This window comes from Hylobates moloch, unplaced genomic scaffold (assembly GCF_009828535.3).
Source record: "Hylobates moloch isolate HMO894 unplaced genomic scaffold, HMol_V3 SCAFFOLD_1, whole genome shotgun sequence".
NCBI classification, from domain to species: Eukaryota; Metazoa; Chordata; class Mammalia; order Primates; family Hylobatidae; genus Hylobates; species Hylobates moloch.
The window spans coordinates 136,210,039-136,225,633 of record NW_026652276.1 but is presented as its reverse complement, the minus strand read 5'-3'; the positions used below and the strand labels follow the sequence as shown (position 1 = coordinate 136,225,633).

Below are 15,595 nucleotides of genomic sequence, written 5' to 3'. Positions count from 1 at the left end.
ACAGTGAAACCCCATGTCTACGAAAAATTCAAAAAAATTAGCCAGGTATGGTTGTTGCCCATCTCAGGAGGCTGAGGTGGGCAGATCCCTTGATTCCAGGAGTCAGAGGTTGCAGTGAGCTGAGAATGCACCACTGCATTCCAGCCTGGGCGAGAGTGAGATCCTGTCTCAAAATAAATAAATAAATAAACAAACAAGAAAGAAAGAAAAATAAATAATGACTGGACTTCCCATATATGGCAAAAGATATAAACCTAAATATTGAAGGAGCTGAGCAAATCTCAAACAAAAAAATCTAAACAAATCCACACTAAAACACAACATACTTTAGAAAACGTTTGAAATTTGAACATTATACTTTGATACACTTTTGAAGACTAAATTTAAAAAAATACTGAAAACAACAAGAGAGAAACAAAACCTTGCCTAAAGGAGAAAAAGAATTGAACTAACAGTGGATTTCTCATCAGAAAATATGGAGGGCCAGAACAAAATGGCACAACACTTGCTGAATGCTGAAAGAAAGGAACTATCGACCCAGAATCCTATGTCCAGCAAAAATATCATTCAGTAATGAAAAGAAACTGCATTCTCTGAGTTAAGAAAAACTAAAAAAAAGAAAATGCAGCCAGCAGAAGTTTTAGAACAGACATCTATTCTAAAAGTGTAGCTAAAGAAAATTCCCTAAAGTGAAATGAAATGATAAAAGAAGGAATGTTGGAACATCAAAGAGGAAGAAATAAAAAACATGGATGAAATAAAACAGGCTTTCACTTTCTTCCTGAGTTTATAAAATGTGTGGAAAACTTGAGTTTAAAATAAGTTTGATGATTAAAACATACAGTAAAATGACAGCAGCAACAGATTGTAATAAATTGTGTTAATATAATCGCTAGAACCACTAAAAAAAGCTTTGTAAAGTGATATATTTAAAAAACTAGATAAATCAAAATATAACTCTAAACAATGTTCAAATAAAATATTCTGCCACAAGAAGGTTAAAAAAAACACAAATTGAAAACCTAGAATAGAAACCACAAAATAAAATCGCAGACTTAAACTCTAACATATTAATAACTATATTAAATGTAAGTGGCCAATTGGTAAATACACCAATTAAGAGATACATTGACAGATTGGATTTAAAAATATTACCCAACTGTTTACAAGAAACTCACTTCAAATATAATAATAGTCAGGCTGAAAGTGAAAGGATGGAAAATGATGAATTTATCATACACACAGTAATGAAAAGAAAGCAGAAGTGACGATGCCATTATCAGAAAAAAGCACACTTCAGAGCAAACAAAATTATCAGAGAAGGACGAAAAAGTCATCGTTAAATTATTTTTTAAAAAATTCAACAAGAAGACCCTGCAATCCTAAATGCATATGCGCCAAACATAGAGCTACAAAATATGTGAAGAAAAACAGATAGACGTCGAAGGAGAAATGTACAAATACATAATTTTACTAGGAGATTTCAGAATCCCTCCGTCAAAAAATTAGAATTAGTATTTTCAACTAGTTCTTTTGTTGATAGAATAACTAGACAGAAATTCCCCCAAAATTGAGACAAACTCAATAATACTATGCAAAAGACCCTGTTTAAAAGAAAAGACAAGCCACAGACTGGGAAAATACATTTGCAATCCATATATATGAAAAATAATTAGCATCTATAATATGTAAAGAACATACTAAGATCCAAAATTCATAAAACAGACAATTCAAATAGAAATGGAGCAAAATACATAAAGACATGTTTCACATATGGATGGCAAATAAGCACAAAAAGATGTACATCATCATTGGCCAATAGGGAAATGCAAATTAAAACCATAATATCACTACATATGTGTAAGAATGAGTAAAATAAAAAATAGTGACAAACCAAATGCAGGTGAGGATACAGATAAACCTAATTTTGGTTGTGCTTAGGTTGTATCCATTGACTACTGAGTATGTAGCACAAGGAAATTTGCATAGTTTCATTCATTCAACAAATATGATATTGAATCAACTCCATATTCCAGGAAGTAGGCACCTGGGATGCAGCTAGGAAATACATAATGGGCACGAGAAAACAGTGGAAAACAAAGTCACTCACTGAGAATGAAAGGGGGACAGGAGGTTTGGGATAACTGGAGAGAGAAGATATGAAACAGGCATCAAGGGGTTAGCAAAAGTAAGGCTCAAGGACCATATCAGGATCTGTGGCCTATTTTTGTACCAGTAATGTGAAAAGGACAGTGTTTGTTACCTTTCCCCCAGCAGTTTAAGATAAGAGAGTATAAGACTTACAGGGGAGATAAGGAAGAAGGGGGTGGGTGGGTTTCATGCCTTTCTCTAAGTGGCTCCTGTTCTCTCAGGCTTTACCATGGAGGATGCTTTCTGAGCACTTTTGCTAATCTTTTGTCAGCATCTTATGAGATCTGTGTAAAAATGTCTGTAAGCAATTGCAAATTCCCTTGCTAACCCACACTAGGCATTTACCGACTGACTGGTGAACAATTTGAGCTGAATTCTTTACCATTGTGTCTAGTGGCATGACCTGTATAATTAAATGCTTGTTTCTGTTCTCCTTGCACATGGTTTTTCTTTTTAATTTATTTTGGGTTATTTGATTGTCCTGTGACCTCAGCTCCCTGACTGCTTCAGGAAAAGTTGTAAATTTGAAGACTGTCTGGCTTTTGTTGTTGTTGCTGCTGACATTGCTGGAAGGTCACGAGCAATGTTCTTTTCGGCTTTCTACATCCAAGGGAAAGCTGACCCAACATGATTAAATCCAACTCTCCATTTTCTCCGTGTTTATACTTGGGAATCTGATTATAGCTGGAGAAACACAATTCTGTTGGCTGGTTTTGTTCTCAGTTCAAGACCATCCACCTCAAATGAAGCCCTTGGTGCTGCCCAAGAAACTCACATTATATCCCTAGTCTATTCATTCTCCTAGATAAGAGGTCAGCAAGCTTTTCCTATAAAAAGCCAGATGATAAGTATTTTAGGCTTTGTGAGATAGTCTCTGTCTCATACTCTGTAATGTGTTTACATTTACCCCTAGGTTTGTATACGCATGTTTGGTTTGTTTATTCATTCATGCATTTGTTTGGTATTTATCTTTTTTGATGTTCTCTGAGTTTCCTGGATCTGTGGTTTGGTATCTGTCACTAATTTTGGAAAATTCTCAGTCATTTATTTTTCAAATATTTATTCTTCCTCATCCTTTCCTCTCCCACTGGGATTCTAATTATGCATATATTAGAATATTTGATATGGTGTCACAGCTCTTAGATGCTCTATCATTTCCTTCCTCCACTTTTTTTCCTCTCTGCATTCCTATTGACCTATCTTCAAACTCACTGATTATTGCTTCTGCTGTGCTGTGTCTGCTGATGAGCCCATTTAAGGCATTTTTAACTTTTTTTTTTTATTTCAAGCATTTCCCTTTGATTCTTACAGTATCCAACTCTCTGCTAAAATTATCTATCTGATCTTGCATATCATCTGTCTTTTCCATTTGGGTCTTTAAAATATTAATCATAGTTACTTAAATCTCCTGTCCAGTTGTTCCAATATCTGTATCTTCTTTAGGTCTGGCTGATGATTGCTCTGTCTCTTCGGACTGTGCTTTTTCTTACCTTTAGGTATGCCTCATAATTTTTGCTGAAAGACATGTTGTATAAGACAGTAGACATAAAGGTCAGTATTTTTATCCTTGAAAATAAGAACATCTTTCTTACTGTTAGGTCTTTATTGTAGGGATTTCTGTTAATCTAGTCAGGGTGGGCTGGATTTGAAGTTTGTAATTGCTATAGTTACCAAAGCTGGAGTTTGTTGCTGCTATGGACACTAGCGATTTCAAATTCCTCTAGTGGTACCTTGTTTTGAACTTGGTTTTGGGTTGTCCTTTGTGCTGCTCTGTAGAAAGAAAATGCCGTGCAAAACTCACTCAGTCACATTCCACTGTGATTTTTACCAAAGGCTTGTTAATGTAATGGGCGAAGAGTGGCAGGTTTTCTGATGTTCCAATTAAGCCTCAATCTTAGACAGGTACTGTGAATTTGGGACTTGGGGGCTGTACCCTTCATAAGTGTGCCCTCCTCAAGGAATATGACTGTTTTTTAACATTTAGGTTTTTTTTTTTTTTCCTGCCTGTTCTCTTTCACCAGCTTCACTGGATACCCACCAGTGTCCTCAGACAATGGGTTTGATATCGTTCTCCCTGCAGATCATGGCTTTCTTTTCCTTAGGAGAGATTTCACAACTTGGGTGTGAGCAGAGTCTGAGAAATAATTGCTTTTCCTGTCCCCTAGCCAGTACCATAGGGAAAGCTTTCTCTAAATACTTCCCCAGTCTTCCCTGAGAGAGCCTGCCCACCTTCTCATTTCATGCCAGCTCACATTAAGCCTGTAGCAGTTCATTAAAAATTTCTGGTTTAATCTTTGTACCAGCTTATATGGCATGCAAAAGCATCTATCTCAGTCAAGCATTTCCTATTCCAGAATGCTCAGTTCCTATTGCTTTCTGCAGGCACCTGTCCTTTTTGAATTTTTGCGTTGGTTGTCCTCTGACCTCAGTTTTCTGAAGGGTTCAAGAAAAGGTGTTATCTTGCAGTTTGTCCAGCTATTTTCCTTGTTGTAGGGATGAGAGTGTCATCATTCCAGCTGTCTTCATCACCAAACTGACACCTGAAGCCTCCAGACGCTAAATATATAAAGAATTAAGAGTTCTTTACATATTAGGTGTATTAGCCCTTTATCTGTGAGGTATATTACAAATATTTTCTCCTGGCCGGGCATGGTGGCTCACGCCTATAATCTCAGCACTTTGGGAGGCCGAGGCAGGAGGATCACCAGCCTAGCTTTGAGGCCAGGAGTTTGAGACCAGCCTGGCTAACATGGTGAAACCCCGTTTCTACTAAAAATACAAAAATTAGCCAGGCGTGGTGGCACGCATCTGTAATCCCAGCTATTCAGAGGCTGAGGCTGGAGAATCGCTTGAACCCGGGAGGCAGAGGCTGCAGGGAGCCAAGATCACGCCACTGCACTTCAACCTGGGCGATGAAGTGAGACTCTGTCTCAGAACAAACAAAAAGAAACCACACAAATATCTTCTCCCAGTTTATCAACTGTCTTTTGATTTTATTTCTTTTCTTTTTTAAACTCTGCCCGGTTTTGCCTTTCCCATAGAAACCCCAATAAAAGCAATGGCCTAGGCTTTACCCTCAGTCCTGCTTCCGCCTGACCAAACTGTATCTCTCCTGTGGCTCTGTGTGATGTGACTTGTCCTCTTCTCCAAGGAAGTATTAGTCATAAATTCTTCTTTCAGCGGCACTGATCTATCTGTGTCATCACTCAGTCAACCACATAAATTAAGACCTAGGCACAGAACAACTCTGTTTCTATTTCTATAAAATTCTAGAAAATGCAAACTAAACCATAATGACAAAAAGAATATTAGTGGTTTCGTAGGGATGGGATGTGGGCAAAGAGAGATGAAGGAGGGATTACCAAGGAGCACAGGGAAACTTCGAGATGAGGGATATGCTCATTATCTTGACTGGTGATGGTTTTACAGGTGGGCCAAAACTAATCAAACTTTACACTTCATCTATATGACCAGCTACCATATGTCAATTATACCTCAATAAAGCTGTTTTAAAAACATTTAGGGTATATCTACTGGAAAGTAAAACTGCTTTTAATTACAGACTATATCATCATGTGCATAGAAAAATCCAAAGGATTCTACAAAAAAGCTACTAGAACTGCTGACTTCATCAAGATGCAGGTACAAAGTTAATATTCAAAATCAACTATATTTCTATACAAAAGAAACAAAAAATGGAAAAATAATTTTAAAATAATACCATTTATAACAAAAGAGTACTGAGGAAGACTGTACATTGAAAAAATACAAAACATTGCTGAGACAAATTAAAAATAATCAACAAAATGGAGATCTATACCATGATCGTAGATTAGAAAATTCAATATTGTTAAGATGTCAATTCTTCCCAAATACATGTACAAATCCAACATAATCCCAACCGAAATCCCAAGGTTTTTTTGAGAAATTAATAAGCTGACCCTAACATTTGGATAGAAATGTAATTTTAAAAAGGAAAAACAAAGTTGGAGAACTATCTACTTTCAAGATTTATTGTAAAGTTACAATAATCAAGACAGTGTGGTACTGACATAATTATAGATCAAGAGAATAATAAGAGTCCAGAAACAGATTCACATTTAATGTGATCAATCAATTTTCAATGAATGTACCGAGACAATTAATTCAATGGGGGAAAAGACAGTTACCACAATGGAGCATTTTTTGGCATTCCGAAAATGTTTTGTAACTCAATTGTGGTGATGGATATATAGCTTCATACATTTGTCAAAACTCAGAGAATGGTACACTCAAAATTGGCATATTTTATTACGTGTAAGTCATACCTCAAAAAAGCTGATTTGGTGACAAAGATTTATATACGTTGTTGATAGAAGAAAAAATCCAAATGCTTACTAAATGTGGAAATATATTTATCCCTATAAATAATAAGGGAAGTACAAATTAAAACAAAAAAGCATATCACAGCCATCATAAGAGTAAAAATCACAGGGTCTGACAATTCAAAATCTAATAAGGATATGAGAAAATTCTAGACAGCAGTGTGAACTGCTACATTTGCTTCAGACAGCAATTTAGCAATATCTGGTAAAGCTGAAAAATCACACACTCTATAACAGCAATTCCACTTCTAGGTATATATCCTAGACAAAATATTGCACATATACAGAAGAAAACCATACAAAAGTGTACATTTTAGATTACATTGCTTGTAATCAAAAAATTGGAAATAATAAGATGGGGAAATACATAAACTTTAGAATTCATAAAATGGTTAAAATTAAAGAAATATATATATACAGAAAGTTCAAAAATACAATTTTGAAGAAAAAATCCTACAGTGACACATTCAGTATGAGATTATTTATGTGGACTTAAAGCACATAATAAAACAATCTCTGAAAACAGAGATTGGATGGATACACATACCCAATTTTAATAAAGGTATAAGTTGGACTAGAAGCAGAACAAAGGTGATTTTAACTGTATTTATAATATTTTAATTATTTTAAAATAGCTGATGCAAAAAGACAAAGATTAGCATTTATTTATTTTAGATGGTTGATCACACATATTTGAATATTATTTTCTAAGTCTGTAGTTTTAAGCATTTCAAAATCTAAAGAATAATAATTTTTAAAAGCTATAAAAATATGAATAAAGGACTAGAAAGCAGTAACTTTTCATTAATATGCTGGATTCTGAGACGACTTTAAACTCAACAGTAGTATTTGCCATGGTGTCAAATTTAGCATTTATCTTGAGTTCATAAACTGAGTTCACTAATTTTGTCTCCGTTTTTCGAATTCTAGCATTTACAGCCTACTATAACAACCATACTCTTTTAGGCTAAGTGTTGGAAGATAGTAATAGATTTCTGGCTGAAAAAGAAATCTTACTTTACTAACGTAACTCCAAGATCACTATTCAAGCTCGTCACTCTCACTGTCCCTTCACGTGGTCATCGTGCCCACCTACGAGGTGTCCAAAGCCAAAAGCCCATCCCCAGTTAGAACCTTTTTGGCTCCCATGACTCTCTTTTCCATTTGGCTTTTCTATTACCCTGGCCATTATTTACACACTAAGGTTCATTCTTTGAGTTCATGCGAGAACAGTTTCTGGGGTCTTTAAATTTTAAGAGAGGAACTTACGATATTCTGCTCAACTATAAGGATACACACAATTAATAACCTGAAAGGTCCCCTGTCTTTCTTTTTAACAAGATTGTGCTTATTATTTTTATCTGATAAAGAGGATCACTCTACAAATATTATTTGTCTCAAATTATGACTCACCTCTGGATAAAGATGGAAGCATTTTACTGTATTAATTACAAGAGGATATTCAGTAAGCCTGTCATTCATAATCATCCACAGTGCTTCCAAAAATGAAGGTGCTTCAATAATGGTCTTGAAGTAGGAATAATAAAGTCCCCTTTTTTTTTAAAAAAAAAAAAAAAAAAAAAAGGTGGGCCGGGCGCGGTGGCTCACGCTTGTAATCCCAGCACTTTGGGAGGCCGAGGCGGGCGGATCACGAGGTCAGGAGATCGAGACCACGGTGAAACCCCGTCTCTACTAAAAATACAAAAAATTAGCCGGGCGTGGTGGCGGGCGCCTGTAGTCCCAGCTACTCGGAGATGCTGAGGCAGGAGAATGGCGTGAACCCGGGAGGTGGAGCTTGCAGTGAGACGAGATTGCGCCACTACACTCCAGCCTGGGCGACAGAGCGAGACTTTGTCTCAAAAAAAAAAAAAAAGGCACATGTTGTCAATGTAATCAAAACTTTAAAATATTTATTTTTATCACTTCTTTAGAACATTTTTTTCTGAAAAAAAAAAAGGTCAATAATAAGACTTCCGAATTACTCCTCGCTATTTTGCATTCTTGGACTTTAAAAAGCACTTATTTTCAGGTGATCACTGTACTATTCTTTCACATTTTCTATAGGCTTTCAAACTAAAGAGTTGGATGGATGGTCAAACAATTTAAAGAGTTTCTCTAATAATGTCTTAAAATGTGTAGACAGTGTATGTTTAATTTTCCCAAATCTGGTTTTATCCCCCACATTTGAGATGCTTGAAGGTTGACATCTGATTAATTCTATCATAAACAGGGATGTCTTCATGCCTCTGTACAACTTTGCATATAGAAAATTACTTTTTTTCCCACACTCTTAGGAAATAAAATATAATGACCATAAGCATCATGAGCAAGGAATCCAGTGCTTCTAGCTTATTCATAGCTCCATCTAATCCTCTGTGCAAAGTGAGAAAGCTCAATGTCGAGTGACTATTGTTGCTCACAAATACTATGTACTAAAAAGCAGATTATTTTAGTGTTTTACACTTCAGCATATAAAATAAAGGCTTCATTAGGATAGTAAAAGTGCTGTTGAGTTAAAATTCATGGATTAACAATAGCATGCTATGTCTTATTTCCCCAACAATTTCTTGCTTTCGCTCCTAAAATCTAAAAGCAAAAAAGGGCCACATTGTTTAAAATGCATTCTCCCTAAAAAATGCTATATGCTATAATCATATCTGCCTCATCCAACACGAGTAACTACTAAATTACAGGTCTGTTTTAGCTGATGTCTGAAAGGCCATTACCTCATAGTTGATTGGCAAAATATGAGTTAATAAAGAATTTTCCTTTCTGCTTAGGAGGATAAAGCAATACAATAATTAAAGGATATCTAATATGCAAAAGTCCATATTTAGGGAAATATTAAATATATAAATCAGTTACTAATAACAGCTATTGTTTTGTGTTAAGTATTCTGCTATGTGTTGCCTTTCATGATCTCCCTTCATTTTCCCTAAACCCCTCTAAGGTTGTCATTATTTCTATTGAGCAGATGAGATTACTGAGAATCTGAGAGGTGACCTGACTTCCCGTCATATAATAAAGCACAGAACTGCTATTAGAATCCAGTGATCTGTCACCAAAGTCCAGACCCTGCCACAGTTACACTCTTTATTTAATAATATTTTATATTCTGTCTGTGGAAATACCTTTAAAATGTTCAAATGTCATACATATGTTAATGTATCCAATGCTTTGAAACTTTATAGGGGCAATATAGGGATGAAAATTAAAAAGCAGTGACTGAGGGGCCTGGCATAGGCAAAATCATAGAGACAGAAAATAGAGCTGGGTGTGATTAGTGTTTAGTGGGTGGAGTTTCTGTTTGGGATAGCAAAAAGTTCTGGATGTGGACAGTGGTAATAGTTGTAAGACAACAAGAATGTACTTAATGTCACTGAATTGTACGCTTAAATGATAAACATTGAAATTTTTTATTACAAATTTAAATCTAAATTTTACCATAATTTAAACAAAAAGCAATGGTTAGACTGAGGAGAGTCAGTTTCAATGCTTCACTAGGCCCCCGACCAGCTGCGAGCAGATCTGGAAGATGGACAATTGTGGTGTCTTCTAAATGTAAAATTGCACAATTTTGGCATTCGCTATCCCACTTACTCCTCACAGTAATTATGTGAGATGTGTATGGCAGAAAACTCCATTTTAAAGATTAAGTATCAAAAAACAGAAAAATATTTTAAAATTATATCAAAAGTTATCTCTGAAAAGAGATTATCTTGAAATCAAAAGAGAGCCAAATAATCATCATCATCAGTAAAAGACCCAGTAAAACATGGGATCTCCCAGCTGTAGCCAAAGAGAAAGCAATTTCTGATAACATCTCATTTCATTCCCCTTTATCACTTCTTCAGTGCTTTCTTTGTCCTCCTTCCTCAGCTATTATAATTCATCTTCATTATCTTAAAAAGAAGTCTGCATTAGGAAAGGGTGAGAGATAATGAAGTAACAGAAAAATAAGCTCAAACACTTTACTATTTAAATAATAAACCTGGGTTATAGCTTATGAAACACTGCAGTTCACCAAAAGTTCGTTCCAGTTCCTAATACATTTCTACCTCATAGTCTCGCTATTCTTAAACCACAAATTAATTCATTAGAAGAAGAAACCTAACTATTTCAGTGCGAAAAGTCATCTCCCGTTCCAAAGATGAGACGTGAGAGAAATGACGATCATTTTCAAAAAGTGTTACTAAATGTAACCCAGAAAAAAATGAAGTATCATATTACAATAAGAACAAGTTTCAAAACCAACATTAAAATAAGCGATAAGTAAGAAAGCCATAAAAAAGAAAACAACAAATTGTTATAATATTGTTTTTATAATTTGCTTACTTTTATGTTTTTAGGCATTTATAATGCAGTATGGCACACACCTGAAATTCCTTAACTCAGTGGTTTTTAAACTTAATTGTGGCCGAGTGCATTCACTCATGCCTGTAATCCCAGCACTTTGGGAGCCCGAAGCGGGCAGATCACTTGAGGTCCATGAGTTCGAGACCAGCCTGGCCAACATTGCGAAAACCTGTCTCTACTAAAAATACAAAAATTAGCCAGCCATGATAGGGCATGTCTGTAATCCTGGCTGCTAGGGAGGCTGAGGCAGAAGAATTGCTTGAACCCAGCAGGCAGAGGTTGCAGTGAGCAGAGATCACGCCACTGCACTCCAGCCTGGGCGACAGAGTGAGACTCTGTCTCAAAAAAAAAACTTAATTGTATATCTAAAATTCTTGTGGCTTTTTTCACCCTTCCTTCCATCCCAGGCCTCTAAATCAGAACAGAGGCAGGTTAGTGTTTGTTTTTTAAGTTTCAAGTGATTCTAATATACCAGCCTTGGGAAATACCTCCATAACTGTTGAAAAGGGTTCAGAATATAATTTTAAATAAAATTACTTTAGATCAAAGCAGACTTACAATAAGTATAATATCACATAAGGGATCAACTTTCAAGTGCCAAAGAATACAGGTGTGTACTTGAAGACCTTTTCGTAGTGAAACTCAACAGCTGTAGGCAGTGAAGAAAGGAGTATATGTGATAAACAAAATTAGCTATGGTCAACAATTATGCTATAGCTAACTTATGTAATCAGTACTTTCCAGTGAAGTTGAAAATAAAGCAAAGTTCCATATATTAACCCTGTTTTCCACTAACCCTTCTTTACATGTAGGACATATGCCAGGGTACCAAAAACTGCAGGAATATTCCCTACCATTGCAGCCTCAGTTCTAATATCAAAATCTCCCTGCAGATTAAATGTCTAGAGAAGCACTGTGTCAATAGAACATAGGGGCAGATCTCATACCTCCCAAGGGTAGAAATCGCTGAGCACAGGTAAAAATAAAATATTCCAAAGGGAAATATTGTTTTACAAATTTTTATAAACACTTTTGTAAAATAATGTACACAGGCTTGCACATTGAAAGACTCAAAGCCATTTAACTCTGTATAACCACCGCAGAATCTTTATCTTCTTTTTTACCTGATTTCCAATTGGCAGGTGTTACTAAAACTTTATCACCAAAGTTATTTCACTGTCTGGGTGTGGTGGCTCATGCCTGTAATCCCAACTCTTTGGGAGGCTGAGGCAGGTGGATGATTTGAGGCCAGGAGTTTGACACCAGCCTGGCCAACACGGTGAAACCTCGTCTCCACTAAAAATACAACAAATTGGCTGGGTGTGGTGGCGCACACCTGTAATCCCAGCTACTCAGAAGGCTGAGGCACGAGAATCACTTGAGCCTGGGAGGCAGAGGTTGCAATGAGTCAAGATTGCGCCACTGCACTCCAGCCTGGGAGACAGAGCAAGACTCTGTCTCAAAAAAAAAAAAAAAAGTTATTTCACTAGCAACATATAATTACCATAAAACAAAGGAGGGTTTTAAATGAACTACACATGCAAAATACACTAGAAAAGCTAGATATTTTTAAAAAGTGTGGTGAATTATTTGGTAAAGCCAGAATATTTTAATTCATAAGTTACTATTCCCCTAATGCATCTATTTTGTAAATGCTGTTTCACATATGAGGTTTGTAAAAAAGCAAAATATATGTATAAACTGGTGCACATAAAGATGTTCTGCAAAATATAGCCAGAAGTTATTGTTTTACTGTATGCAAAGAGTTATGGCAATTTTTAATTCAAATGTTTTTAAATATTTCAAACTGAAACTAAATCTTACCAATGTAAAATTGCCACAAAGACGGCTGGAAAAAACAAAAGCTGCTTTATTATAAAATACCGTTAAAACAAGTATTTCTAATGTATTATTTTACACGTCTAGAAAGATAACACACAAAGCAAGACGGCCAGCTAATCCTGTCTCTAAGAGCGTAGGAAAAAATCCAGGACACAAAGTAAATTCTGAACAGAGCTTACCTCTCTGCAGCAGGGCTTGACAAGCAAAGGGAGAGACTTGAGAGGGTTTTTTTACTTCAGGTAATTGGTAAGAGTGATGGAATTATGGAATATTATGACCTTTTTTGGTTTTTTAGTATTATTTTCTATTCGTTTATATGAAATTTTTAAAAGAAGTAAATATATACAGTATGCTTCAGCTAGTTCTAACCAAGAGGAGCCACTCTAGATCAGTTTCTCTAGCATTCATCAGAAGACGATTAAATGCAGGCAATCACTTCCTCAGCAGCACATCTAAAAGCCCCATTGTGCAGCTCAACCCTTGATGAATTGCAAGCTCTTCGCAAGTGCCCAGACCTAGGAGCTACTAGATGGCCTAGGAGACTAATCTGGAGGCACCTGTGCCAGCGCCCCATGTATACATAAGACTTCACCAGGGAGCTGGGAGACACTGCTCTGGGTATGGAGCTTTTACCGGAGCTGCAAACGCAGCCTGTGCCCCTGTTTGGTTGGGGAATTGCTTGTTTTCGAGGGTACCATGGAGCTGAAGAGAGAAGAGTGGGGAATGGAACAAGTTAAAGCACCACAGGCTTTGCTGTTCTTACAGAGGTTCAGCAGCTTTTCTTGAATTAATGCCCTTTAGATTGTTGTAAACCTTTGGTTAATTTCCAAAGTTTTGAAGAAAATGATTTCGATAATTTTCCAAGTATTTTCATTGTCGTCATGGAGGAGTTCATTTCCTTGGCTATTCCAGAAGTCCTACCTCCCTTCTGAGATTTTATAATGGTATTTCTTATGGTTATCCCAAATATACTTGGCAAGTCGTCTTACAAACCACCAATAATAGCCTCTTAAAAATTCAAAAATTACCCCTCTTGGCTAACAAAATAAATGCAAATTAATTCAATAATTGTTGAAGAAATTAAATTTTTTAAAATTAAAAATTGCAATGTTGAAATTCTCAACCATGCTTATCCAGATCTTTTCCTATACTACTAACTGTCCTGGGCTTATCTTAAATACTGCTCAAAAGATTTACTTGTTTTATACCAGGATAGGCAAAGTATGGCCCACGGTGTATTTTTGGACTGTCTGCAAGCACAGTTGCTATAATTTTTAAAAGGTTGAAAACTTTAAATGGTTGTAAAGATGCTCATTAACTGTTTATTAGGCTTCATTAATTTCAAAATATACAGAGACTATCCTATTCAACTATATTTGTATCCTATTTCTAATTCTCCTAACAATTATATACACTGGCAAAAACTCTTCAGATGATATATAAAGAAAAAGTCAAATATACTACCAAATTCATCCAGCTTTCCAAAGATGCTCAAAATCTTTCTGTTCTCTCACTCCCTCCCTTAACCCACATACCACATCTGAAAAAAAGTGATATGGTGTAACGATGCCAGTATTCTAAATGCTTGAAGGGCTTATCACATGCCCTTTCCAAGCTATGACAGAAGCATGTCCCCTGGACCCCGGCATCCTATCAATCTCACCTCTGAAGGTGACCCAGTCTCGTACTTCACTGAAACAAAGACCATTAGACGCCAGCACTCCCAACTTCTTTTATCTCCATTTTAATATTTCTCCATAGAGTAATCCTCGCTTTTCTACTCCCTGCCATCTCAGAAAAGGAAGTCTCTCTCCTCTTTTCCACAGTTAGCTTCTCAAATTTGTGCCTTTAATTCTACCCCTCCCAAATATTCCAAGACTTGCTCCACTAATTATTTCCTCTCTTGGAATCTTAATCTCATCCTCTTTCCTTGATCCTTCCCCTCAGCCTTTAAAACTCCTAGACCTTAAAACACTCTCTGCGATCTGACAGCCCTTCAAACCAATATACTCCCCATCTCTCTCTCTCCCCTGGTTCAATGACAAGATCTTTGGCCAACTGCTTTCTACTCGGACCTTGCTATTATTTCCTACTAGGCACCCACAAACCCTTGCTTGTTAAACTGATCTCCTTCAAGACTCAAGAAAAGGGCCATGCGGCTCCCTCCCAGGGCTCTCCTGCCCTCTCCTCACCGATGCCGAGAGTGGTCCTGCTGGAGAAACACCGCGCCTGCAGTTCGTGCACCTTTTCCCGGAGCTGCGCCAGGGAATTATGGACGAACTGGAAGGGGCCGAGAAGAAGGGTCTTGGCCCCCACCTCTAGCTCCAAGCCTTTTCATGCTTTCAGATTTCGGATCCTCCGCGTGGAGCACCACGGGGCGCCCCTTGGCAGGCTCCCACCGCCTAGGGCCGACTTTTCCACCTCCTCCTCCACCTCCGGCTCCCAGGCGGGGGAGGCCCCGCGCCGCCGCTTAGACTGGCTGGGGCGGGAAGATTGTAGCGGCTTTGAGCTTACTCCTCGTTTTCTCATAATCCCTGGCGGAGCTGGGTCAATTTCAGGCACAGCCCAGCCCAGTCGGGCGAGGTCCAGAAAGGCCTGACTCGCCTGGCAGCCTCAACGGACTTGTCCCCGCAGCCGTTGCGGACCTCCCGGTCGTCAAGGCGACTGTGAAATGTGGGGTGGGGCGCGTGCGTTCGAAGCCATTCGCGAGGGCAGTCCCTGCGTGCCCCCCCAAGTGCTCCCCAGCGCGCGCAGCACCCCCGCCTCCGCGCTTCCCCGAGCGTGCAGCTTCCGGTGAGGGCAGCCCCACGCACAGCCCCCCACACCCTCTCCAGCGCCTGCAGCCCCCGGTGCGCGCAGTCCCCAAGCCCGCACGTGCAGTC

At 37.7% G+C, this 15,595-nt stretch overlaps 1 pseudogene; it reads right to left on the bottom strand.

Annotated features, from left to right (window-relative positions):
• Window positions 1-11,450: 11,450 nt before the first annotated feature.
• LOC116812574 (probable C-mannosyltransferase DPY19L2) lies at window positions 11,451-15,393 on the bottom strand (annotated as a pseudogene).
• Between the last annotated feature and the right edge of the window lie 202 nt (window positions 15,394-15,595).